Source organism: Microtus ochrogaster, unplaced genomic scaffold (genome assembly GCF_000317375.1).
Source record: "Microtus ochrogaster isolate Prairie Vole_2 unplaced genomic scaffold, MicOch1.0 UNK12, whole genome shotgun sequence".
NCBI classification, from domain to species: Eukaryota; Metazoa; Chordata; class Mammalia; order Rodentia; family Cricetidae; genus Microtus; species Microtus ochrogaster.
This window is the reverse complement of record NW_004949110.1, coordinates 7,552,520-7,579,220: the sequence shown is the minus strand read 5'-3', so window position 1 is coordinate 7,579,220 and position 26,701 is coordinate 7,552,520. Positions and strand designations below refer to the sequence as shown.

Here is a 26,701-nt window from a genome sequence, read left to right as displayed (position 1 = left end):
ACAGGGACGCAAGGAGCTGAAGAGCAGAACACCACACTGAGAACCTGCTGTCCTCAGATAGCTAATGTCACAGCAACTGGTCAGGGGCTTTAGGATTGGTCTCTATGGGAAGGGTTCTGATGCACATTTACCCTAATGGCTACTATTTTATTGATAAATATAAATAGATGTCCCAAGTGTCTTCACTGTGTCTGGCTTCTCTGGTTTCCAAGAGATGGAAAGCTATCAGGCTGCAGCCTTGTCTAGTTCAAGTATAGAATTTGGTTGGTCCTAGTCTATTTCCTGCTACTTTAACAGCCTGAGACACAGAACGTCACAAACAGCACAGGCAAGTTTGACTCAAGGTTGAATATTTAGAATCTAGAGGTCAGAAAGTTCAGGAGGGAGGGGACAGTACCTAGAGAGAGTTTCTTTCCTGTGTGATAACAAGAAAATGATGTCTATGCAATAGGTAGAGAGAAGGGGTGCTGGGATCCCCACTTTTATAACGTACTCACTCTTCCAATAACCATCTCCCTCCACTTATGAGAGTCCTGTCATGGTCTCCATCACTTCTGAAATGCCCCCACTTTCCACTCAACAGTACTAACAATGGGTATCAATACCCAGTGTGGCTTTGGAGGGATATAGTCCACAAATCCTGTATTCTTTCCTTCCCTTTCCTCCATGGCTTCATCTCCCTGTTCCCCAAAGAAGAAGGGAAGCCCTTAGGGCTGGGGCATTCAGAGAGGCAAAGCAAAGTCCCAACCTTACTCCAGTTAAGGAAAAGAACCCAGAACCTCATGTTAAGGAGGGGCAGGGGCCTCTGGTGACTCTTACGTAGTGGAGTGTGTGTGTGTTATCGGTGAGGATTTGGAAAGTGTCAGACAGACTTTCTCACTCAGACATGGACATAGCCCAGAAGCAACTTCCAGATGTGAACACTGAGCTGGGAAACACTGCATCTCTTCACAGTGTGCCTTCCACCCAGGGTTACTGTGCAAATATCTGAGTATCTACCTGTCTCTGTGCCTGATAGCCACAGAGGCCAGGGGCTACAAACACAGATATGCAGTGTCTGCCTAAGGACCTCAGGGTCCAGTGGAGAAGACAGATAAAAACACAGCCAACTGTGATGCCAAGTGACAGATGCTGAGCTAGGACCATCTCGCAGGATTGTGGTTCAGAGAAGGAGTGTCAAAACAGCCTGAAGGAAGTGGCATTCAAGAAAATTCCTAGGGCAGATGGCATCAAACTGTGTGCATCTTTCGGAAAGGGCCCTCTGTTGTCGTTTGTTGTTGAACCTTAAAAATACACACACAAAAAGATTTCCCTAAATGCAGGTTGTAAAACAGTGTGTGCACAAGGAAGCAGCCTGTACCTCAGATGCGTGCATCCATCAGGATGCTGTCACTCCTGGAATCCCCGAGTTTCAATTGTGGGTTACAAGATGTATCAATTCCAAGTGAATGGAAAAAGGGAAAAAAAGGAGCTTCTGTCTTCAAGCCATCACCCCTCCACACAAAATCCCCCTTCCCTGAGCCAATCTCAGCCCCAGAAAGTCATGTACATTATCTGAATTAAAATCGAAGGGAGAAATAAAAAAGCATACCGCATGCTGGGTTGATTTTCTCTAATGATCTGGTCCAAGCCCCCTTTTGGGGGTGGAAAGATATTGCAGCCATAAATATTTCTAACTCTTCTTACGTCTTACGATTGTTAGCAGCAACACAGGGTGGATGCTATGCTTGAGAAAATGAGAACATTGACTACTGGGCACTAAAGAGAGAACTCCAGCATGGGAGGGGGTCCGTCACCTGAGCAGGCTTCCCCACAGTGCTTTCTCAGCACTGGTCTCCCGCATGCTGTCACGGTCGCCGTGAGTTCATACATGCATCAACTCTGTCGTGTGCGAAAGATGCCACCTCCGGCTCTTGCAGTCACCTTGCACAAGTTCAAATAAAATCTCTACACAGAGAGGTGGAGGTGGGCTTCTGTCCACCCCCTGCCATTAAGAGCTATTTGTGGTTGATAGCTTCCGGGTGAGGGGAAATCAGTTTTATTCAATAGAGTGGCACTGGGTATATCAACCGCACCCCAAAGCAGGCTAAACGATAGAGAATAGTTGCCAGCACAAAATGGATTCCATGTTTTTAGGGGACTCCCCATTTTTTGTTGTTGCTTTTGCTGCTGCTACTGTTATGCTTTTGTGTGGTTAGGGAGTAAAAGACCTTGGATTTGGAGGAGGAAAATGAATATGACCATAATATATTGCATGAAAAATTTGAAAAATAATTTTTAAAAAGATACTTTCGTAGCCAGTAACAAAAAGTCCAAACCAGAGACAATATGCCAAGAATGTTCTCTCATTTAATATGAAACTTGATGGTAGAATGTAACGGCATAAATGAATGCAGACAGAAATTGTAATAAATACATACAGCTTTAATTGGGAAATAGACTTACAGAACCATAGGTTCTAGCGGAGAACAGGAAAGCAGAAAAAAGAGGCAGCCAGGAGCGCACCCCCAATCTTTATAAATAAAAAATATCCTTGGGGGACCCTGGTCTCTCCTACAGTAGAACAGCTAAGAATGAGTTAAATTAATACCGCTGCAATATTAACCAGAGTTCTAGGTTGTCTTGTTGGTTCCTGTTCTTAGACAAACCTCATGCTTTTTCTTCCTAAATCGCTGCAGCAGCTTCCAATTCACGCTCTCATCCAGCAATGCTCAAAGGCAGTATACAGAAGCAGATCGCTCCTGGCGTCAATAGCTAAGATACTGTCTCTCAAAAAATAATGAATAGACCTATGGCAGGGACTGAGATAAAAGTCCTTGTCGTAGCTCTTCAAATACAGTGAGTGTCATGGCAGGGCTAAGACTTGGTATTGCCAAATCTTCCACACCAGTTTGAAAAGTACTATACACACATTACACCTGCAGATTAAAAATAGTTATCTGGAGTCTAGCCTTTAAGAGGCATCATGACCAGGAATATTCTCTCTTTAATACCAACATGACCGTTATAATATAAGTTCTTTATAAAAGAAAGGAATTTAAGTAGTGTAATCAGCCTTTTTTGTTGGGACTCTCCATTCCCCAGGAATGACACAGAGACTTACCATCAATTATGAACTGATAGCTTAGGCTTGTTTCTAACTAGCTCTTATAACTTAAATCAACCCACTTCTAATTTACTTTCTGCCTTATGGCTTAATTACCACATCTCCCTATTGTCCATCCTGCTTGCTCTGCATCCCCTGGTGTCCCTGCCCTTCGTCCCAGAGACCTCCCTGTCTAGCTGTTGGTCATTTAGATTTTTATTAAACCAATAAGAGTGACACATTGCCACAATGTACAAAAACATTATTCCAGAACAAACTGGTTATAATAAAACAGAATAATCAATGTCATACCTTTCTACATCTATAATAATTAAAATAATTTTGCTTAACATGTAGATATGATAAATTGGATAATATAATTGTGCATCTGTCCCACAATGTTTCTATTCAGGAAAGCAAAGATAAATACAAAATTATCTATAGTGGAAGAATGTGGCGCCAGAGGTGGACAAAGGCTGATGGTAACCTTTATAGGACTGTGGAGGGTTGATCAGCTGGTTTCTCCTTTCTATAATTCAAATGTTTGCTATTTTCACAGGAAGAAGAACAAGTTTTTGTAAGGTAATGGTGCTTAGCTTGGCCGCAGAGAAAACCTGCTTGCCATGGGCATACATGTATGTTTATATAGTTCTACTCTTTCCCAATCGACGTGAAGAGGCAGTCCAGACTGTGTGTGGGAGTCTCCTCACCTCATGCATTTTAAACAGATTTGTTAAAATGAGTGAGGAATGAGGTAGGGGACCTGTCTGTCCTGAGACCACATCATATCAGCTAGACATGAAACTACAGAGGGAGCCATAGAAATGTAGGCTTGGGGATTCTTTGCAAACATACGAAAATGCGCATGAGCGGGGAACCTGCAGCTCATATCTGGGGCAAGTTAGAAAGGATCAACTTGCATCATTACTAGGGAAGATTTTCTTTGGTTATAAAGAGCTTAAAGAACTGAGAAGGTCCAGAAACAAGGAACTTGATGAGATGGGTCAGGAGTATAGAGTGGCTTTGCCAGAGGGTGTCGTCAGTGCTGTGTGTCAGTGGAGAACCAAGTTCCTTCGTCACAGGTTACTTAGCTAGTTTGCTCACTGCTGTGACTAAACAGCTGACAGGAAGAAACTGACAAAGGAAGAGTCTATCTTGGCTCCCAGCTAAAGAAGAATGACTGGCTGTCATAGCGCAGAACTCATGGTGGCTAATCGCATGAGAAGGCGGGGATATTAAGCTTCAAGGCCCTCTCCTGGTGACCCACTTTCCTAGTGTTTCTCTACAAAGAGATTCTAAATCAAGGCCACCAGCTGGGGACCACGTGTTCAAACACAAGAGTCTGGGAGGAGATATATTTCCTGCTCAAAACAGCAGGTTACTCACGGACATCTCCTTCTTTAAATACCTTGCCCACATCAAAGGTTCTCAGGAGCCAAACATGCTCCCTTCCTCTTTGCAGTCCTTCCCTACAGCTGAGGATTAAAGACAAGAAGTACCATCTCAGAGCAGGGTAACCAAAATTGACTGGCAGACCTCACTCTTTAAATAGATTCAAACAGTCCTCACCCTCCATGTGCCCTACCCCCAATGCCATCTTTCTTCTGAGCCCTCAGTACTCCCCAGGTTCTTAAGTCTGCCCAAACAATACTTTCCTATGACAAGATAAATCTCTGTCACTGTTGGCAGCATTTCATGAGTTAGTAATTCATCACTGGATTGTTGGCAAGACAGGAAGATATGTTTTTTTCAGAGTTCATGCATATTGGTCTGACACTTTCAAAGATCATTGTTATACTAATTATAGTCAGCCAAGGCTCTTTATTGCCTCCTGCCTTCGGTAACACCAAGAGAAAGGTAACCATGACAGTATTGGGAATTTCCCATGTTTATCTTTTCATTGTCTTGGCTTTTTCTTCATGCAAATGATCAGCTCTGTTTAGTTACAGAATGTGGAGATTGGTATACTAAGACATAGTAGATATAAAGTTTAGGGTCATGGCTTCTTCCTTCCAAAGTTACAAGAACTTAAGAGAGAGGCTTCTCCAAAGACCATCATCTTTTGGTGGGAGAGGAATTATTACATTTAAGTGTGTGTGTGTGTGTGTGTGTGTGTGTGTGTGTGTGTGTGTGTGTATGCGCTAACATGTGGAGTTCAGAAGACGCTGTGAAAGAGTGGGTTCTCTCCCTCCACTGCTCCACTGCATGGGTTCCAGGGATCAAACTCAGCTAGCCAGCCTTCCCTGTAGGCATCCTTGTCCACTGACTTTCCTCACCTGCCAACATCCACCATCTTCTTCCCTCAGCTGTCCTCTTCCTGAAGGGAGGAGTTGACATGGTGCTAGCCATTGTCCTGAGTGTCATGACATTCTGCTGATGACGTGGGACCCAAGAGGAAAAGCTCAAGGTTGACTAGAGCTTGCTTTCTGTTCCTGTGCTTTTAGACAAAGCTCTTGGTGACCTGTGCAATTTGGTGTGACATTTTCCCAGACTGCCCTCTATAACCATGCTTGCTTGCACCAGACATCTCTTTTAAAAGTTAAAGGTCAATTTCCTAGATGTGAAATATTTTTTACCTGACCTTTTATCCATCATTGCTAAGATTAATAAAAAACCATTTGCCCTGAAGAATAACTTTTTTAAAAAATTGTGATTAAATCAGATTACCCACAGCACAGGAAAAAAAAACTTATTAAAGTGATCATGTATATAGCTCTTCCAAACAGGTAGGTATCAACTTGTTTCATTAAAGAAATGCTACGAAGTTCACAAAAGGACAATGGGGGCAAGCTAACCATATACATATAGACAGGAGGAGAGAGGGAGGGAGGGAAGGAAGGGGGCAGGAGGGAATGAGAGAGAGAATATGAGCCAGGCTTAATTCTTATGGGGAAAACAGAGAATCATTAGAGTTAAAGGCAAGCTTACTCTGTCCGATCAATATCTCGTGCTCAGCCTCACACTATGGTAACAGATCCTCACATGGCTCTCCCCATCATAGTCGTTATTCTACACTCACAGCCTTTCTTGTTGCCCCAGCAACAGGCAGTTTATGAAGCATCTTCATGCCTTTCAGGGAGCCAAACCTTCTTGTACCTAGATAGAATCAGTGTCCTACTAGACTCATTTCGAGAAAGTAGGTTACCTGAGGCTTTCTAGCCACGTCTTCCTTGTGCTTCACCTCAAACTTCAGAAAGGGTAGTTGGGACGAATTCTGATACACTCCCTGGTATACTCCAGAGAATGTGGGCTTTGGCGTCAGACAATGCATATTCAAATCCTGGCTCTACCCAGCTCAATGGATGTCAAATACCAGCATTTTAACCCCGATACTATGTTGCCTGTGAGCTGTTAAGTCCCATATGCTTTCCAAGTACCTTGGTTTGCTTTGTATGTTTTTCTCCCAAGTCTTCATGTACTGAAAGCTTGAGACTCAGTGGGCTGATTTGAATTGCTGGAATCTTTCAGAGATGGGGCCTAGTGAAAAGCAACTAGGTCACTGGGCTAATTCCTGTTGGGAGAGAATTATGTCATTTTCTTGGGACTCAGATGAGTTTTTATAGTTGTGAATTTTTTTTTTCTAGACAGGGTTTCTCTGTAGCTTTCGTGCATGTCCCGGAACTAGCTCTTGTAGATCAGGCTGGCCTCTAACTCCCAGAGATCCACCTGCCTCTGCCTCCCAAGTGCTGGGATTAAAGGCGTGCGCCACCACCGCCCAGCTTGTAGTTATGAATTGTTATTCAAAGACTCACACCATAAAAAAAATAGTCCTGGCTCTACTAACAGTCGTGTGTTAATGGGTCAGTCACTTTACCTCCATAGACCTCTGAGGAGAAGGCAGCTGTAAGGCCTGCCCATCAGTACTTGGCAGTTAGCACTAATTCAGAGGAGTGGCATGTGCTTGACAGACTTCTTTCCTTTACTTCCCATCCTGCCAACACTGGGGTCTGAGAAGCTGGTGTAAGATGATCTTTTCCAACTACTCTTTGCACGGACTTAGCAATTAGCCCACTGTTTAGTGAAACTTCGTGTAGAAACCTAACAGTTGTACTCACCAAATGCTGAGATGTCAGGAGAAAGACCTGGATCCCCACATTCCAGACCAACTGTTCTTTAACCTCACACTCGGAAGCCATCCCAGATACTTGAGGGAATCAAAAGTCACCTGGGCAGTTGTTGTGGGTATCTATTCTGCCTACCTTTGGGGACCTTGGCCTTGCTCTTGGTATAAATTCATTAGAAGGTAACAAGTTGTCTTCATGACCCTGGGCTAGTAAGTTCCCAGACCAACCACAACAGACAAATATTCCCTGGCATCTGGAAAGTAAGTGAATGCGTCCATCCGTGGATCCTCTCCACAGATCTCAGGAGAGCACCAACAGCACGCAGACCACCCTATCAGCCAATACTACCCATTCTTCAGACTCAGAACACATTGCGGGAACTTCCCTCTGTACAGGCCTCCTCCTTTAGTCACCTCCCTACCCCCAGTAGGTAGAGAATCGTGGCAAGCCTTTGGAATCATGAATTTAATACTTTCCCAAGGTTCTCATGCTTCCTTTTCTTCAGTTTTGCTAAAGCTAGAGCTCTAGGAGAGCTAAATGTAGATGGGATGGAAAAGATTTCCCTTGCAGCACAATTCTTAAAACTATTGTGAATGGGGGCTTTCTGGAAACACAGAAATGGAGAATCTGTATAGAAAGTGTATTAACACAAAGATAAAACAATAGACTTGGTCCAGTCTAGAGTTAAACCTGCTTGTGTTGCTGAATGACCCTAGGCAAATTACCTAACCTCTCCTGTCCTCAGTTTCCTTGCATGCAAAATGCAAACAAACGAAGGTTTTTTTGTTTTGTTTTCCTTATGGGGTTACTGTGAGCATATAATGGGTCCTGGTGTATAAAAGTCTTGGAAAATGTCTCACATGTAGTATGCATTAAATAACTTCACTGATATTCTGCCCAGTGTTTCCCAGGAGAGCTAATATGGAATTTTCATGACCACTACCTAAATCTAGATCTAACTTTTAGCCATAGTTCCTCTGTTGATTTAATACATGACTTCTGAGGGCCTCAGTTTCCCCATAGGCATTGTCCATGGGCCACAATAGTAGACTTCCTCCCTTGTCCACTACGCACATCATTGTACATCATGGCACTGTGCTTGATTCTGGAATATGGTGCGTAGCCTTGGTTAGAACATTCTCACAGTATCTGCTTCTGAGTTTCACTCTAGTTCAGTGGTCTCAACCTTCCTAATGCTGCGACTCTTTAATTATAGCTCCTCATGTTATGGCGAGCCCCTCCCACATCACAGAAGTATTTCTTTGCTACTCCATAACTATAATTTTACTACTGTTATTAATCATAATGTAAATATCTGTTTTTTCTGATAGTCTTAGGTGGCCTCTATGAAAGGGTCATTCAACCCCTAAAGGGGCTATGACCTACAAGTTGAGAACCACTATGCTAGGTATTCACAGAGCATTTCCCAGCCCTTAATGAAAGGATTGAGATTTGGGTTATAAAATACATGTGATGTAAACCTCAACAAAAAAAAAAAAAAAAAAAAAAAAAAAAAAAAACAGAAATTCAGTTCAACCTCAAAAAAAAAAAAAACCTTCCCCTGATTTTGTAAGGGCACTGTAGATCACATTCACAGTATTGAGCTCCACACTGACTGCTGGCCTCCTTTAGCTTCCTGTATTCATGGAGCAACCTCAGAAAAAGTCGTGGGGAATCTGTAGCTGGATGCCACTAAATATAAATGTTTCTCATTTCTAACGGATACCGAGGAGTGCTGCTTGTGCAATAACACCTCCCATAAAACTCTGAGTGACTAAAGTTACTGAAGAGACAAAGCCAACTAAAATCCATCCCAACCTACCCGGCTTGGGCATTGAGTAGCGCTGAGGCATTATCACGGCCTCTGACAGGATGCAAAGTCTGAACCTGTTTGAAGCTGGAAGTGTCTTTCTTGGATCCAGTGGTGCTGGCTCCTACAGGGAGAAGAGAGGACAGGGACTCACACCTTTAAGCAGCATCTTTGGCTTCTTCTGAGAAGAGGAGGACCAGAGGGATTGTTCCTCTTATTGAATTTTTCCCACTCGGAAGTTCCTAATGATCCCCGTGGCTCATGGTTAAGCTAAGATGGATCCTTTCAGTATTTCGCGGTAGACCCTTTTGTCCATCCGATGGTAGGTCTGCACTCTCAGCACACCTTCGCATCCATGAGTTCCCTTACTTCACACTCATCCTTCCATATGCCCTGGAGAGGATTCCTAGCGGTTGCTCTTAGCTACCCGAGGATGGGGAGATGCAAGTGATTGACAATCAAGAGTCTGCTGTTTTGGAAGGATGTTTTCGACAAGTACTTTGTGTGTTTCTCCAAACCATCCTTTACAGGTCCGAACTGCAGTTTGGCCACAAAACTTCATCACTAAGTGGTTTTATCTTGTAGGATTTTAGGGCGGGTTTGCCTGGGGCAGTTGTTTACGGATATATGGAGCACGCAAAAGCTGTGCGCTCTCTTTCTTTCCTACCTCCTGTGCTGCGCGGGAACTTCGGTTCTGTAAGTTTTATTTAATCATTAAAATTGTATATATTCTTTAATATTTGCCTGCATTTATTCACGCCGCTACATTATCTTCTTTTTTTTTTGTCTCCTCTTTTTTCTTAAATCATCCCCCAAATAAATCACCCGGCCCAGCTCCTTGTCTCGGGCTCTGCTTGCAGGTAACCCACACTGTATGAAGATCTCTAGAGAGCAGTAGAGATTTGCAGGCTCAGAGTCAGAGAGGAAGGCCAGCAAGGCTAGAATTGTAACTCTGTAGTAGACTGTTTACTAGTATCAAAGGCTTCAGTTTGCCCTATAGACAAACAAATAAAAATAAATTTATTTAATTTAAAAAGCATTTAGCTCTAAAAGTTCAGGTTCTATACAAGGAACTAGGTTCCCGCTGTGTGTCTGCCCCCTCAACTTCCAACCCAGCCTCTCAAGCCTGGGCAACTGCACATGGGTATTGTACAAGACACTTCACCTTAACCCTCAGTTTTAACATCTGTCATTGGTTCTGCTCACCAAGCAAAACATCAAGTATCAAGCTGCACCGACCAAAGGGAAGGTCCCTTTCCCTTGACACAACATCACTGACTGTTCTCTCAGACATGTGGTTTCAGTTTGACAAATACACAAAGGGGCGACCTTTGACAACATATAGAATGGCCATGGTACTCAGTCATCTGAGCGCTGCCCTGTGACTTAGCTAGTTTCATCCCATAACCCTAACAGTGTAGCCAAGGTAACGGATGTTTCCACCATGTCGCATATGATATATTGTTTCTGTATCTACCCTTGGTTAATGATGACCCCGCCCCCACCTCCAGTCTCCTTCCAAAGGGAGACCCATGCCCATAGGCTCCACTTCTCCAAGTCAGTAAGCATCCAAGGCAAATCCTCCTGTGTTTCTTCTCTCTTAACCACTCCACGGCTTGTTGGGACTCACCAATTTGTTGTTGTATTTGTTTATTCTTCAGGAGTACATCAGTGTTTTCTAATAATATGCTCTGGCTGTGTAGACATGAATCATTCCTATTGCTTCTGCAGTGAAGAAACAAAATAAGCAGAGAATGAGAGATAGCACCGTGACAAAGGGAAGCATATGGGGACATGCAGGGCCTTGAAAGCAGGGACAGAACCCCTACCTTAGCCAAAGCATGGACAGATTATCTCTTGAGATGTCTCAACCCTGAGTTGGGGTGAGTGGGGGCTGTGGAGGGACCATCAGCAGACAGTAAAGCAGAACCTGCAGAGATATGGAGAAAACACGAGGGATGGGGTGCTATGTAGTGGCACTTCAGGAGCAACCAGAATCAATGCAAAGTCAGGGAAAAGGCTGGGGGCGAAGGATACAAAGCCCTGCCCCAGAGGAAGAGCTCTTTAATAGTCTGAAGCCCAGCCTTACATGGAACAGGAAGATGTGTTGTGTATTCAGTGAAGTTTACATATGCTAATGTTTTACAGATAGAAGAAATGCCACGTTCAAAATCTGTAGGCTTCCATATGTAAAGTCACGGACAAACGGCTTTTTAGTGAATTCATATCCCAAACATTGGGCTCCAGATGTAGTAGCATGAATAATAAAAACCAAGAGACAGATATTGGGGTTCAAGCTGAAGATCAGAAAAGCAAAGCAGCCAGCCACTGGCTCTGACCTCTACCTCAGACTGAAAATGGTCAAACCTGCCTCCAGGAATCCTCAGACTGAGACTGAGCTGAGAACTGTCCCTTCCAGTGCTGGGATCAAAGGGGTCACCCACCACCACCCAGCCACTATGGTTAACTAGTGTGGCTGCTCTGCATTCTGATCTTCAGGCAAGCTTTATTTATTAAAACATAAAAACTTTACCACCATAAAATTGTCTGTCATGAGTGGACAAGAAGTGTTGTGGTCACAGACTTGGCCTACTTATCATGGATGCTGCAGAGCGGATGGAGGAGTTCAGAAGCTGTGATTACCTCTGTTGACCTGCACGCCTTTCCCAGAGTACAAGCTGGATTTTCTGATCTAAACAGCTCCCAAGGGAGCTTAATTGCCTTTTATGGTGAGAAAAATCTATAGAGAGGTCACTTTGCCCTTCCTCCACAGACAAGCACGGAGAGGTGAGAGGAAAAACTAGCTATGCACAGGTGAAAGACTTCCAGTGTCCTTTCATTCCAAACTTCTGCAGCATGTTAAATTTAGGGAGTTCAGTTGAGCAGGAAGAGATTGAGTTTGGGGGACCTTACTGAACTTCATTCAAAGTCAAGTTCGTGTGCACTGAGGAAGGTTATCAAAGTTCTCTAAAGCTTCAATCTCCATCTCAACAGAGTTCCTGATCCTTTCCTTTCTGGGCTGTGAAAAGGACCAAAGGAGCCTAAGTCCTGTGCACCCGGTGCAAGACCTGATTCTGAGTAGGGCGCAGATAAAGCTTAGGGGATGATGGACAATTCCTTTCCAACTGCCTCGCTTTGGGGGCCACTTTCTATGAGTCTCTGCTTTGATCACTCTAAGCACCGACTCTATACCTAGCAGATCAACATCATCCATCTTGAGCTTCTTCCTGTAGGCCAATCTCTTTCCATACTTAGACCGTCTGGATTAGAACTCTGATATGCTACTCATGTGACTTTTCACAAGGCACATGCTGTCTCTGGGTCTCAATTTGTAAGAAGGATGAGTGAGATACATTACCCCTGGGACTTCTTCCAGATAGCACATGTAGATTGTAAATGGAAACCACTCGCTTGTTTCCGGACTGCTCAGACCCGAATAATCACAGCAACCATATTAATTACAGCACTGTTTGGCCTATTAGTTCGGGATTCTTATTAACTAACTCTTAATCTTAAATTAACCCATTTCTATTAATCTGTGTATCATCACGTAGTTGTAGTCTGTCAGTAAGATTCCAGACGCGCCATCTTTCTTTTTCAGCAGCTACATTACAACTCCCTGACTCTGCTTACCCTCTCCCTATATCTCTGTTCGGATTTCACGCCTGGTTTTATTCTGCCCTTCCATAGGCCAACACAGCTTTATTCATCAACCAATAAAGCAACACATATAAAGAAAGACATCCCACCATCAATAGATTCTGTGTTTTTGTGGTTCCCGTTGTCTAGAAAAGTCCATACATCTTAGTATACTTTCAGATTCCCACGTGAGTGCTCCTGGGAACTCGGTGCTGTGGACTGGCTGCAGTCTTGCTCTCGTCACCACTCTGGTTCTCTCTTGCTACCCAGCCTGCTACATTCATATTCTGGAGGGATGCTGGGTAGCCACTGGGATACCCCTACCACCACACAAGATGTGTAATCCCCATTCGCCACTTCAACCAGGGGCCATGCAGAGTCTTGTGGAAAAAGCAGCTCAAGATGGCAGAGGCAGACTTTTTGACTTTACCTTGGCTCTCCATCTAACCTTTGGTGAACCAGCTGATTCTCAGTCCTTAGTTTGGCCACCTGCAAAGTGACAGTGCTCTTATTCCTGGGAGAGCATCCCATCCTTGAGGAATGTGTTTCATATACAATTACCAAGCACAGTGGCACATTCCTATAATCCCAGTACTTGGAAGGCAAAGGCAGGGGCATCATGAGTTCAGGGCTAACCTGGGCTATCTAGTGAGACTTTGTCTCAAAACTAGTAATAGTAATAAATGATAAATATACATGAGGAAAACCATTCCAATATTACTGCAAAAGGAGAAATGTAATCGTGAAGCCATTGCTTGTCATTTGTCACAGAAAGAAATTCTGGAATGAGCAGAGGTAGTCACCTGCTCAAACCACTAGGAATAACTCATTCCACAGGTGATATTCAGATATCACCCGAATGAATGAAAGAAGCTGTGAGGTAGTTATGTACAAGAGCAGGCAGAGTGGCTTCATTGTCACCTCCTAGCTGAACGTTCTGGTCGGTCTTCTTCTATTGCAACTCTATGGCAACTGTCACGTTTGCACAATGAACATGCAAACAAGCATGTTCTACACAGGGACACAGCTGGATAGCCTTGTAGGGGCTACGCAGAGGGAAGAAGAGGGCTTCTGCCCTAGAGACCCTCAGAGCTACAGAGCGAGGCCCATGAACAAGAGTCGCAGTGTGATCTGCCAAGTGTCAGAATGCATGGGACATTGAGTGAATCGCCCCAGAGGAATCAGAACAGCTTCCCCTGTGAAAAGGGTAGCACTGGGATTCCCTTCCCCTCTAACTGCTCAGCAGAACTACCCTTGGGAGGGTACCCTTGAAAGATGGTAGAGCTATCCACTGAGGGGGAAATAGAATCAGGAAGTAGCAAATCAGGTGGACCCTGGAGTTTGGACTGAGGGCCTACAGAAGTAGGTGGGAAATCAAGTAGAAAGCGAACTAAAAACCCACAGTCTGAAAGCCATCCCTGGTTGTTAATCTTCATGTAGCCAGAGCCTCAGGAATGTGTCAGCATTGTTAGCATTTGTAGCTTCCTTTTGGACAGGCAAACTTAAAGCCTGAGTATCCAGGGCAGGAACCAAATCCAGGGTACAGTTAGTAGAGCAGCAGCTAAGGTGTCTTCCAAAAGGATGAGTAGCTCCTGACCTTGGCCTGCAGTCCTTTTGTAGACAATGGTCCTGGTGGGGCATAAGAGGTCAGAGCTCTTCCCTGACTGATGGCTCCCCCTTGTCCTGATGACTTTGCAAGCATAGGGCAGGCAACCTAGCTTTTTTTCTGGTCACCTGTGAGATACCATTAACCTTAGAAAATGAAATAAAGGGTCACAAATGCTTATAATTTTTGTGGGCTATGAGAAGGGCAGAAGTTGGAGACAAACAAGCTATTCTGTCACCACAGGATTTGGGTGGGGGAGAAGGTGCTGAAGAGGCTGAAAAGACAGTCATGTGCTGTCTGAAGACACGGGCGACTTGAGTCATGGTGGTGGGGGACACCCATCCATGCCTACTCTTGGGTCCTGAATGCCCTGGACCCTCCATGCGATGTAGTTTGGATGCCTCATCTGGACTGAACCAGCCGGTGTCTCAGAAGCACTTGAAGGCAGGAGGAGACCGTCCAGAGCCTCAGGTGCCACATTGCTCATCAATCTGCCATTATTTGAAATAAGAAGGGAGAAGGAAATCACGTCGAATGATCTTTTCAGGTGGCCACTGTTCTCACAGTACCAGTGTTAATTCAATCACATACAAATACTTTTGGGACCAGGAGCTTAAGAAATCCCATGTTTCCAAGAAGAGGAGAGAAGGGGTGAACTAACAGAAAAGGTGGGCAGGACTGTGTGTCTGTGTGTGGAGGAGGGGTGGGCAGGACTGTGTGTCTGTGTGTGGAGGAGGGGTGGGCAGGACTGTGTGTCTGTGTGTGGAGGAGGGGTGGGCAGGACTATGTTGAGGTGGTCCAGGTGAAGTTGTCAGGACTGTGTCTGTCCTCACCTGACTTTACTCTTCAAACTCTAAGGCTGTTGGAAATTCTCTCCTAGTAGAACCAGGGCTCCAGACTCCAGCTTAAAGTCGGCCCCAGGAAACTGTGTTGTAATCTTTGACAGTGCTGTGACTGAGTTTTGAAGTTGGAGAACTAAATTGAGAGAGCTAATTACTGCTCTTTTGATGGCTGCTAAATCTGCTGTTGATTGGCAGATATTTTGGACAAAATACTGATAAACGAGGTTATTTATGAATGAACTGATGTCTGATCATTGTTCCCACTGAACATTGTTCCCACTGAACATCTTGGTTGAACAACATTGGACACCATGAAGCATTTGAGACTTATCTCATGTAATCCCTTTCACGGCCTCAAAGAGTTTACGTTTGTCTCCTTTAGTATCCAGAAGTGGAAACTAAGGTCACCACGCAAGTCTGTGACAGAAACAGGATTTGAACTGAAGTGGAAGGAACCAATTGTTCAGTATTGTTGGCGCCCAAGCAGGCAGTCACGAGAGAACAGTCTGAAGAAGTATAAAGAACCCTGAGAACCACCTGAGGGGCTTAGCGCTCACTGTGTCTCCTGTGGCTGACCCCCAGTGCTCGCCCTCTCACATAGCATGCCAGATCCTCCCACTGCTCAGTATACAGTTCCTGCAGCAATGTCCACCACAACCTCCCCCACAGTAATGAAGCGGGGCTCTGAACTGACTCTCTGACCAGCATACAGCACCCCGGCTTTCTCCCACCAGTCAGGGCAGCACAGGCTTGTGAGGTTTTGTTGTAAAGCAATTGCTTTTGGTTTGTTAAAGCTGAAACCCTGGGGGGCTTGGGTGGGGAGGGTATCAATCTTCCACTTTTTTTTTTTTATTTCACGGAACTGTTTGCTGCTGTTCTGTATGTGAATTGTGCCGTGCTGCAGAGAAATGACAACAACAGGCTTTGTCTGTACTCAGTGGGCACCAAGCTCAGGGGCTGCTGAGTGCCCCAGAGCCATCATGAGCCACATAGCACCCACAGCAGGCATGGACACGGGAAGGGAGAGGCTGCTGACCGCTACACTCCCTTTTTCCCTGGAGGATGAAAGTCCTTGGGAACAGTGTGCAGTGGACTCTTGTCATGAGGTGCCCTGTTGCTGGCCCAGGAGGGCCACTGTCCCTGCTGGGGTTCAGCAAGCCAGGCCTTGGGCACAAACAGATTTCAGGAACCTGACATTTGCGAGTTTGAAACTGGAAATTCCAGGCTTTTACCTGGAATTTCACCAGCCCCAGGAGCTGGTAGGTGACTGTAGGTTGTTGGGTTTTCTCATTTCCTGGGGCCGCTGAGACAAATACCAACTAAATGACTAAAGTAACAAAAATGTGTTGTTTCGCTGTTCCGGAACCTGGAAACCCAAGTTCAAAGTTCATCACTGTCATGTTCTTCTTAGGAATGAGAGGGAAGGATCTGAGGACTGAGAGCTGGTAGGCTTTCCTTGGGTTATAGACCCTTTTCTTCTGCATCTTATTGTCTTCTCTTTGATCATAGCTTTTGTATTTTATTGCTATCACTCTTGTTTGGTTGGTTGCTTGGTTGGTTGGTTTTTGTGAAAATCATGTATTCCAGGTTGCCTCAAACTTGCTATGTAGCAAAAGATGACCTTGAATTCCTAGTTCTCCTGCCTCTACTTCCCTGATGTTAGTATTACAAACTGGGCATGTGCCATCATTTGTCTTCAAATTTACCATTTTCTTAAAGACGCCCATTATACTGAGGACTCCGGACCTCATTTGTATTATAAGGGATGGGCGGAAGAATCACGAAAATGCTTCCCATTTGAACTGCTGATGCTTTTCTGAAATCACAAGAAGCACACATGCATGTATGCAAACACACACATATAAAAACACACATACACATACATACATATACATACACACATACAAAAACACACATATACACACAACATATACACACACAAACACATACATTTGCACATACCACACATATAAACATATACCACAAATACACACAAACACATACACTGACAACATAACACATATTCATACACACACATATGCAACCACTTACAACCCCACACATATGCACATACATGCAGACATATCACATATACAGAGAGAGAGAGACAGAGAGAGAGAGAGAGAGAGAGAGAGAGAGACTGAATCTCTTTCTCCAAGGAAAGGCTAGCAAGAAGGCCAGAAGAGGCCCATTGGAATTACAGTGGGGTTTGTGAAGATTAATTACAGGGATTTAATTTGCTAATCAATTGTTCTTAGAAACTTAAATCGAGAAGGGACTGGCCATCTTAATAATTTCTAAATCTGATTTCACCTGAGATACTTGAAATCAACTTTGAGCTCATAAACTAGACATACTGAATGAGACCTCTGAGGCCAGAACCAGGGGATCTTAGCATCGCATCAGTCACTGGGCTTTCTCCGAGGCCATGGGCCTTAAGCTAGAGGCGTAGAAGTTATGGTCCTTAGCTGAATACCACCTGCTCTGCGGCTCCCCAGGATGCACACGGAGCTGCCTGCCCCACTCAGATATTGAGACCCTGAAAGAACAATGCACATCGCCTGGTTAGCAAATGCTGCTCTAGCAGAAAATCTGCAGCCGCTCACACATCCTTTTGTCCTGTCTTCCTCATGCCTAGAATTTGACTCCGCCCAAATATGCAGAAGGTAGCTAGGTTTGGAGGTTCCGACTCTACTCCACCAAGTACTAAGTTATGACTTAACTTGAATCCCTCTGAATCCCAGGTCCCTATCCTGGTGATGGACCTGGCTAAACTGCAGAATCTTCAAGAGTCCAAAGAGCTCCTTATGAATTGAGTGCCCTGAACAGCGGGGCAGTTTGGGGTCCACGCCAACTCCTCCCACAGAATGGCATATCATTTGTTTTTATCTAACCTGTATCTTGCTTAGCAGATGTCCTCTTGAAACGTGCGTTTTGTCTTGGCCTAGGCTAGTTTGTGAGGGTGGCTTTCTTTCGGTTTTAACATATATCTTACATTTATTTGCCTTCCCTTGGGTACAAAACTTTGCCAGACTTGCAAAGGAGGGCCAGGGAACCTCTTTTAAGAGAATTGGAAAGCAAAACAAAACAAAAACAAAACAAACAAACAAAAACCTCACACCTCTCAGCAAAGAATAACTCCATGTTTTGTGTGTCTTGTTAAAAATATGTGAATTTTCATAAGTGCAGAAATAGCTGTAGACTGTGTTATTAGCAGCTCTGTGAAGAAGATAACATTGTGGACTCTTTTGTTTCCCTTTGTTGTTTAAACAGGAAAGAAAGTAAGAGACCGATAGAATTGTTTCAAATGACAGTACATAGAATTCTCATAAACCCTATTCCAGTTGCCTTGTTATGTCCACCTAATATATAGACAGGAAATTTTTGATATGATCAATGAGTTGGTATTAATATGTTGTTATTAACTGATGTCAGTGTTCACTCAGATTTCCTTAATTGCCAATTAATGTCTTTTTCTTGATTCTGAACCTCATCCAGGACCTTCCGTTCCAGGCAGTCACATCTCCTCAGGCTCCTCTTGGCTGTGACAGTCTGTTAGAGTTTCCTTGATGGGGATGGTTTAGAATTTTGAAGTAATAGTGAGGTGTCTTGAGGAAATAGAAGACTCTCAATTGCCATTTGCCTCAGAGCTTTCTCATGATTATGAGGTGTGGGTGGGACCCTTAAAGATGGAGCTATCTTCCCCACACTCTCCCGGGGAACCTGTCTGGTAGATCACCATGGATATTGACCTTGAAGCCTAGCAGGTCTAGTGTCCATTGGGTTTCTCTGCTACTTTTTTCCATATTGTATTCTATGTCCTTATTTTGTTCTCCTGTATTGCCTGATGACACAAAAGGCCACTGTCACTTTGGAGAAACATTGGCAGTCTTGGCCATCTATTGCCCTCCTTTTCTATCTTGTTTGGTCATGATTTTCAACCCCATGGGATGCCCTTCCTCCAGAAGTCAGTTGGGAATCCATGTGGCCTCTCTATCCTCAGATCCAGCTGGGCACCTTTGACCATGCTGCCTGCCACACAGAGGGTGTATCATGCAAAATAACGTCTTAGAGTGTCACATGAGTAGGTCCATAAATCAGCCTGGAAAATCTGCCCTGCCTGGAAAGGAAAGGGGACTTCAGGCACTTTCTCCTCACACGGAAGAAAAACAGGGCATAAATCGAGCTGAAGGAGACTCTCAGCCAGCCACGCAAAGCGAAAACACCCTAGCAGTTTGGAGGACAGTGTCTCCTTCTTCTCCAACTGCCAGCCCCCGGCCCAGAACCAGGTGCATCCTGTTCAATTGTCCTGGAATAAAGGAGCCGACTGTCACAGCGTCCTCTTCCTCCCCACCTCCGCTGGATTTCTGACAGTGAAGCAAGTGAGTGATACACAGAAATTAGATGTTTTCACTACAGCGAGTTTCCTGGCCACCTGCAGCAGACACACAACCCTAAAATTCACTAATGAATATATATGTTTTGCAAAAGAAGTAGTTCTCCGGAGTGAGTCTGAGAACAGCTGGCTAATGATGCCACTTTAAAGGGAGCCTGCTGGAGAAGGCAGGTTCAGAAAGGGTGGTGTGTGGGCTGGGCACCCTGGGCTAGACAGCCTGCAGATGCAACTTCATTTATTGCCTGAAAAAGCAGCAAGGGGCTTCCCTCATACCTTGCCATCATTTTGTCTCCCTGGCCCAGGTAGCATTCTTCTGTAAATGGTATATTCTTAGCAAAGTGCTCGACGCTCGGTAGTTGCTAGCTTCTAACGTAGAATTTTTCAGTCTCAGCATGGCTTTGTGGAGTGGATAGTTACCTGTTACTGGCAGCCGTGGGCAGGATAGCACCCCTGGCCCTTACCTTCTAGACAGCAGTAGCACAGCCTCCCCAACCTGGGATGCTCCAAAATGTCTTTAACTTTGCCAAATTTTCCTTGGAGGACAGAATCACCTCCGTTGAGAACCGCTATTCTGAACAGATGAGCACCACACTGGCTCTGGGCAACAGAACACACCTGTGTGCCTTTCCTTTGCTTTTCTCTCTGCCAGAGTGAGGACTGGAAGGTAGGAATTCTTCCTCCTTGTGTGGAGCCGAGGAGTGATTAGTTATTCACTCCCAAAGGTACAGGAAAATACTTGAGATGCTGTCCCCACCATATTCTTCTTTCAGTATCTATTGCTGTAGTGACAAGTACCCTACAACGGGTGCGGCATGCCAGACTTGGGGGGTGGTTGAAGGGGCACAAAGAGATGATTGTCCCTTTCTAATCATCAGGGTCAGCGCTGGTTAGTTGGATATTTTGTCTGTCTGGTTGGTTGGTTGGTTGGTGGTTGTTTGTTTGCCAACTTGTTACAACCTTAGAATCACATAGGAACAGGGAACCTCACCTGAGAAAATGTCTCCATCATACTGGCCTGAAGGCGTGGCTGTGAGGTTTCTCTATTAGTGATGCAGGAGGGCCCGGTCTAATATGGGTGGTACCAGTCCTGGGCAGGTGGTTTTAGGTTGTATAAGAGCTCAAATTCAGCAAGCTATGGAGATCAAACCAGTTAGCCGCCTTCCTCCATTGTCTCTGTATTGGTTCCTGCCTCCAGGTGTCTGTGTTGAGTCCCTGCCCTGATTTTCCTTCATGACTGACTGTAAGCTGAAATCAGAATTTTCTTCTCCTAGTGGCTTTTAGACATAGTGTTTATAACAACAGCAGAAAGCAAACGAGGACAGGGTTTTCTTACCAGCAATGTGAAGAGGTTGAAGATATTGGGCCTGCCGTCCGGAACCACCCAGAGCTGTTAAAATTTGGGCAGTTGATGTTAGCTGTTACCTGAAGCTATGCTGAAGCTGGGGTCCAGATATGCACTCACGAGCTCTCTAAGTGCTCTGGAACTCCATGCCACCTTGTAATCAGGTCATTTAGCTGTGTCTCAGAGCTCCGAAGGTATCACAAGAGAACTACACGGAAACTCTACCTCCTTTTCGAATGAGGCCTTGTGACCCATGTGGTATTGCTTTGACTACAGTCACTAGCCCTTGAGATGACAGGAAGGTAAAAGTCACCTTTTCCAAAGAGTACACAGGGCAGAATTCAGTGTGTTGTGTGTTGCCCCGCCACATACCACCATCCTCTGCCCCTCTCCCTCAGCCCCTTCAATCCTAGCTGTCTTTTCTCAGACTGTGTTTGACTTCCTTCTCCACAGAGGCTTCTGCATAGACTCTGGAGAGACTGCAAAGCAAATTATCTTCAGCCTTGCCAGGAGATGCTGCTGCTGCTGCTGCTGCTGCTGCTGCTGCTGCTGCTGCTGCTGCTGCTGCTGTTTCATTTGGCATGTCCTCCCAAGTATCCTCAGTGGCATTGAGACCCTTGGGGGTTTGAAAATCTAGAGACATCAAGAATAGCTACCATTGGCCATTATGAGTTTGGCTCAATAGTGCATTATGATGACAATATGCCTAAAATACAATTGCATTTATAGCTTTACTTCTAAAAGGCCATTTGAAGAGTCTGCCTTTATCTTTCAAGATCTGCCAATGCAGTACACACAATGAGTGCTAAGTAAGTGTTTACTGGGAACATATTTTTGATCTCAGTAACCGGGCCTTTCCTTGTGCACAATAATAGCTAGTGATTTCATTTTTCTTGAGTCTGAGGAGTTTATACTAAATATAATTCAAATACGAATCCTGACTCACCACTCACATTCATCCAAGTATTTATTAAACTGGGTACATTTTATGTCTATTCTATGAACTTGAACACATTTCTAGGCTACAGTCCTAGTTGGAATTTTGTCTGTGGGGCCTACTCAATCCAGAGATGCAGAGAGTCTCTGCTGCATGCATGGCTTATTATTTTCTGGGATCCCTGATCTGTCAGTCTGCTAAATAGTTGCTGTTTGTTCAAACCAACGCCAGGTGAAAGGCATGAGTGGCCAAGTGGTCACCAAAGGGAAGCCTGTACCTCATGACTCTGAGCCTCGTCTGCCTTCTCTCTGGCTGTAGCAGTTTCCCTCAGCTGAGGTAGTTCCTTCCTTCTCCAGTTTCCTTCTCCCCATTCTTTGCCTGGGTTTCCACTACAGCTAAATAGCAAAACCAGCCCAGAGGTCACTGATCTGCTACAACAAGAACACTGGTCTGTTAGCTTTGGAAGCTTGGGAGTCTGGGCTGAGCTCAACTGAGGTTGAGTCTGTGTCTAGTCCAGACACACTTCTTGGCTGTTATATGTAAGCTTCCCCGGGCATGATGTCATCACAAGTGATGTGGAAAGGTAAAGTCTAGATACCCAACCTCTCACTAAACCTCTGCTGACATTATGTTTACTCACATGGAAGCTGTCTTCCCAGTCCAAAGTCAAGTTGCAGTCAAAGAGATTCCTAGAGGAGCTAAGGAAGAGGACAGGAATACTTGCTCAATAGTAATCTCAGCTACCACAGCCAGCATTTTTTCTACATGTGTCTCTGGGTCTTTGCTATGATGTTCCCTCTACTGGAACAGCATCCTTTTGGGTGTCAGGCAACCCTGCTCTTTGATTCATTCATCTTTTTGATTCCAGCCAGCGGCCACCTCCTCTGGGAGATCTCTGCTAACACACTTAGTGAAGAATCCCTCGCCTTCCTCTCAAGGTGCACACGTGGCCTCCATGGTACTTAACAAAACCAATCATCTGTTTTTACCTACCTGATCAGCCCATGAATATTTCACTCTATTTATTTCTGCAGCTACAGCTCAGAGCTCAGAGAAATGGGAGAGCAAACACATGCTGTATTTGTGGGGCTTGGTGAGGGGTTGGACCCTTCCACACTGGCATCTCTAGGGAACTTTGCCATTTCCAAGTAGGCAGGCTATTTGGAAGGAACCATATGAGCCGTCTGGGTGCATCTGACTGTGCCCAACAAATGCCATCTGCTTCAGGGCACGTTAAGACTGAGAAATCCGTGCAGACCATGTGACAGGCTCTGTTCGGGAGGGCGTCAGCTCCTCATTTGCCTTTTTGCCTTTTGTTTTCCCGGTGTGTCTTACATTAAGGGGAAGATCTGCTTGGTTACCAGTCTACTCCCTACGAGTAATATGGGGATCCATGGAAAGGAAGCAGCTGCGACCAGTGATTACAGGCGTTGTCCCTGGTGGTTCTGTGTGGATTTGTGGTTGCAGGCCGTGGAGCACAAGGCTGTACATCTGTTCAAGGATGGAGCATGCGTGACTGTCACTCAGCCCTCTGCAGAGTTTTCCAGAGATGGGAGTGAGAACGGGAGGGACAGCCTTGCTGACTCCCTTCAACCTGCTCCAGGCTTCAGTTCTTCAAAGAGGGCTTGAAAATGGGAATGGATATGTTTGCAGGGGGGTGTGGGGCCACAGAGTTGCAGCTGGTCCTCATTTAGAGAAACCGAAGTGCTTTCTGTGTGAGCCGTCACTCTGAGGGTAACTCGGTGATCTCTGTTTGCCGGTTCATTATGGTGCTCTTCGATACAATAGCCCGTCTTCTCAGCTTACTGAAACCACACATCCTTCATCCAAAGAAGGGGCTGAGAGATTCAGAAGTCTCTTCCAAATCAATGCACAGAATATGAGGGACGGCAGATGTGGCTGAGTTCCAAGGCCCTGCTATCTCCTCTGATGCCATCTCTAATCCTCCAAGCGTGCAAACATCCAGATGACTCCCAGCAGTTCACGGGCATCCCTTCCATGCCAGGTGAAATGGCTGTAAAATTCTAAAGGTTGACGATCATACCATTTACTCAAATTTAGAATTTCAAATTAGCCAAATTCGTGCAGTCATCCCACATAAAATGGTCCAAACTAATTATGTGGGCATCATTTCATTTAAGGGAAGGCTAACGAGAACGACAGTCAGAGCATCAGGTTTCTGAGATGATGTGGTGAGGAAAGGCGCTTGCTGCCAAGTCTGAGGACCTGGGCTAAATCCCTGCATTTCGCGCTGAAGAGAAGAACCAGCTCCTATAAGTTGTCCTCTGACCACTACACATGTTCACTGAGTGCAACATTCCAAATACACATAGTTAGTAAATAAAATGTAATATTAAAGAAAAAGAATATATGGGACTATACAGCTCAGTGTAATTAGATACAGTATACAATGGGTATCCCATGTTTTAGAGCCTCAATGACCTGCAGTCCAGTTTCTGCTCCCTGACATCCCCCTCCATGTATCAACCTTCCTGTCCTATTCTCTGGTGGCCCAGGGTTCTAATTTTGCTCATTTAGATCTTTGGGGCAGTGTGTCTTCCTGGCATAAATGACAAGAACAGAAGAGGTCAAGTTATGGGATCGGATTGAGATAACTAAGTAAGCAAGGTTTGATGTAAGACTCTAATGTGCAGGAACTCGGAAGAGTGACATCATCAGTCCTTATCTATCCCAAATTAGACCCCAAAGTGTCCTGTGAGTATCATTGCACTTCCAGCTTCTCAACCAGGTTTCAATCCTGAGTAACTCGTGGTACTTGCCTAGAAAGGGCGAAATGAGAGTGACTTTGAAGTAGGCTGTGAGGACTGGGGGTATGGATCTGGAGGGAAATATACATAGCACTGGGTAGGTGTTCCAGGCTCTAGAAGAGTGGTTAGGAGTGGGACTCAACACATAAACTTATACACCTAACCTCCAGGTGTGAACTTCCCTCAGCTCACACCTGAGCCCACCACGGTCTCTGTTTCTTCCAGTGAGCAGATAGTGAACAACAGAAAGATAGCTTTCGAACTCTTACCTTTTATTTATTTATTTTTTTATTATTTGATTTATTTTTTAAAAATACCAATCCAAATTCCCACTTTCTCCCCTCTTCCCATTTCCTCCACATACCCTCCCACCCCACCCCCATCTAATCCTAAGAGAAGTAAGGCACTTTGCTTTGTGGAAAGTCCAAGGCCCTCCCTACTACATCTAAAAACATACATACAAAAAGAATAGAATCCCAAAAGCTGGTACATGCAGTAGGGATGAATCCCAGTGCCACTGCCAATGGACCCTCAGTCTGCCCCAGCCATACAACTGTCACCCACACTCAGAGGGACTAGTTTGGTCCTATGCTTGTTTCTTCCCAGTCCAGCTGAAGTTGGTGAGCTTCAATTAGCTCAGATAGACTGTTTCAGTGGATGAACCCTGCATGGTCTTGACCTCTTTGCTCATATTCTCATTCCTTCCACTCTTCAACTGGACCTTGGGGGCTCAGTCCGGTGCTCACTTTTCACAAAATACCAGTGACTGAAGCCCTGAGTAGCATCTCTACTGACTCACCTTCAGCAGCAGCAACATGATGTACTTAGCTCTGGAACTTCTAGTTCTTAAACAAGAGAGATGAAGTCATTCCTAGTAGCATGGACACTAAGAGAGTTGAAGTCCCTGAGCAGGGTTTTCAGGGTTGCTGAAACTTGAGGCCACTGTGGTTTTGTGTCATAGTCGTTTAGAAAGCGATGCTTCAAAGCACACCGTCCTGGGGCACTGCAGTCATTTTCCTGGAAGCCTGGGTCGGAGAAGCAGTGATGGTGAGCCACCTGCTATGGATGTATTAACTCACCGTGATTCTGCTGGGTTTTGAGAGGCAAACCTCTGATTCATCATTAAAGTGCAGCCTACAACATCTTCTCCTTGTTCAGCATGGCTGGAGCTGTGTGTAGCAAAGACCTTAGTGGATCATTTCCCTTCCAGAGACAACAGTGTGAACGATCAGAGCAAAAGCCCTCCCTTCATCTCCAGATAATACATTCATTCCTAGCATTCTCAAGAGTTGTTGCTAATGGGCTGCTTGCCCATCCTGTCTTTCACATGAAGTTTCATCAGATGCAAGTAGATGTACTTACTCCACATGGAAAGTACAGTCTTCTGAGTTTCCTTTAAACTTGAAAAAAAAAAAAACCCCACAGAGATGAACCTCTAAAATGTATATGTGTGGAATCTCTTCTGTGTTCTTAGCCAAAAAAAGAGAAGTATATTTTGACCCAAGAGCCAGTTCAAGCAATTAATTCTATCAGCATGGAAAACTAAGACATTCTGAAACTTACTGTCACCTTTGTTGGAAAAATAAACTAATGAATAGCATTGCCTGTCACTTTGAGCTAAAGGTAGAGTGACGGTTCCAATGCTATGTCTCCCATGCTTGCAAAGCTGACCAACTCTAATCAACTTGCAGACTTCTCACTCTTGGTTTGGTCTAGTCTACGGAGGGCAGATGAGCCGAATGCTTTGGTGTCGTTTCTTTATGTTCTAGGGTTCTAACTTAGATGTCTAAATGTCCTAAAGGGGCTTTTCTCTTGCTCTAACCCAGAATCAGTTAGCAAAGGATTTTCCTCAGTTTCTCTGTTGTCTCCTTTCTTCATCTGTGCCCAGGGCAGGGTATCGTGCCCTCCCCTGCCCAGCACCAGCCTACCCTCCAAGATGGTTCTAACTTATGCCACATCTATAGCATAAGCATCTGCTCAACGTGAGGCCTGCCTTGCTGCTTTTCTGACCTGTGCTGGGAGAGTTCCTTCCACGAATGCTCCGCTCAGTGCACACACAGCTTTTCTCCCCAGAGCCCAACCATGAGTGCCTAGATCTGAGATCTGTGACTTGTATTAGAAGTGGTAAACCGGGCGATGGTGGCACACGCCTTTAATCCCAGCACTTGGGAGGCAGAGGCAGGCGGATCTCTGTGAGTTCGAGACCAGCCTG

The 26,701-nt window shown here is 45.0% G+C and overlaps 1 protein-coding gene across 2 annotated transcripts in view; it reads left to right on the top strand.

The window, feature by feature from the left end:
* The window catches only part of Clstn2 (calsyntenin 2), a 572,791-nt gene that overhangs the window by 363,397 nt on the left and 182,693 nt on the right, over positions 1–26,701 (top strand). The gene's annotated exons all lie outside the window — the stretch shown is intronic.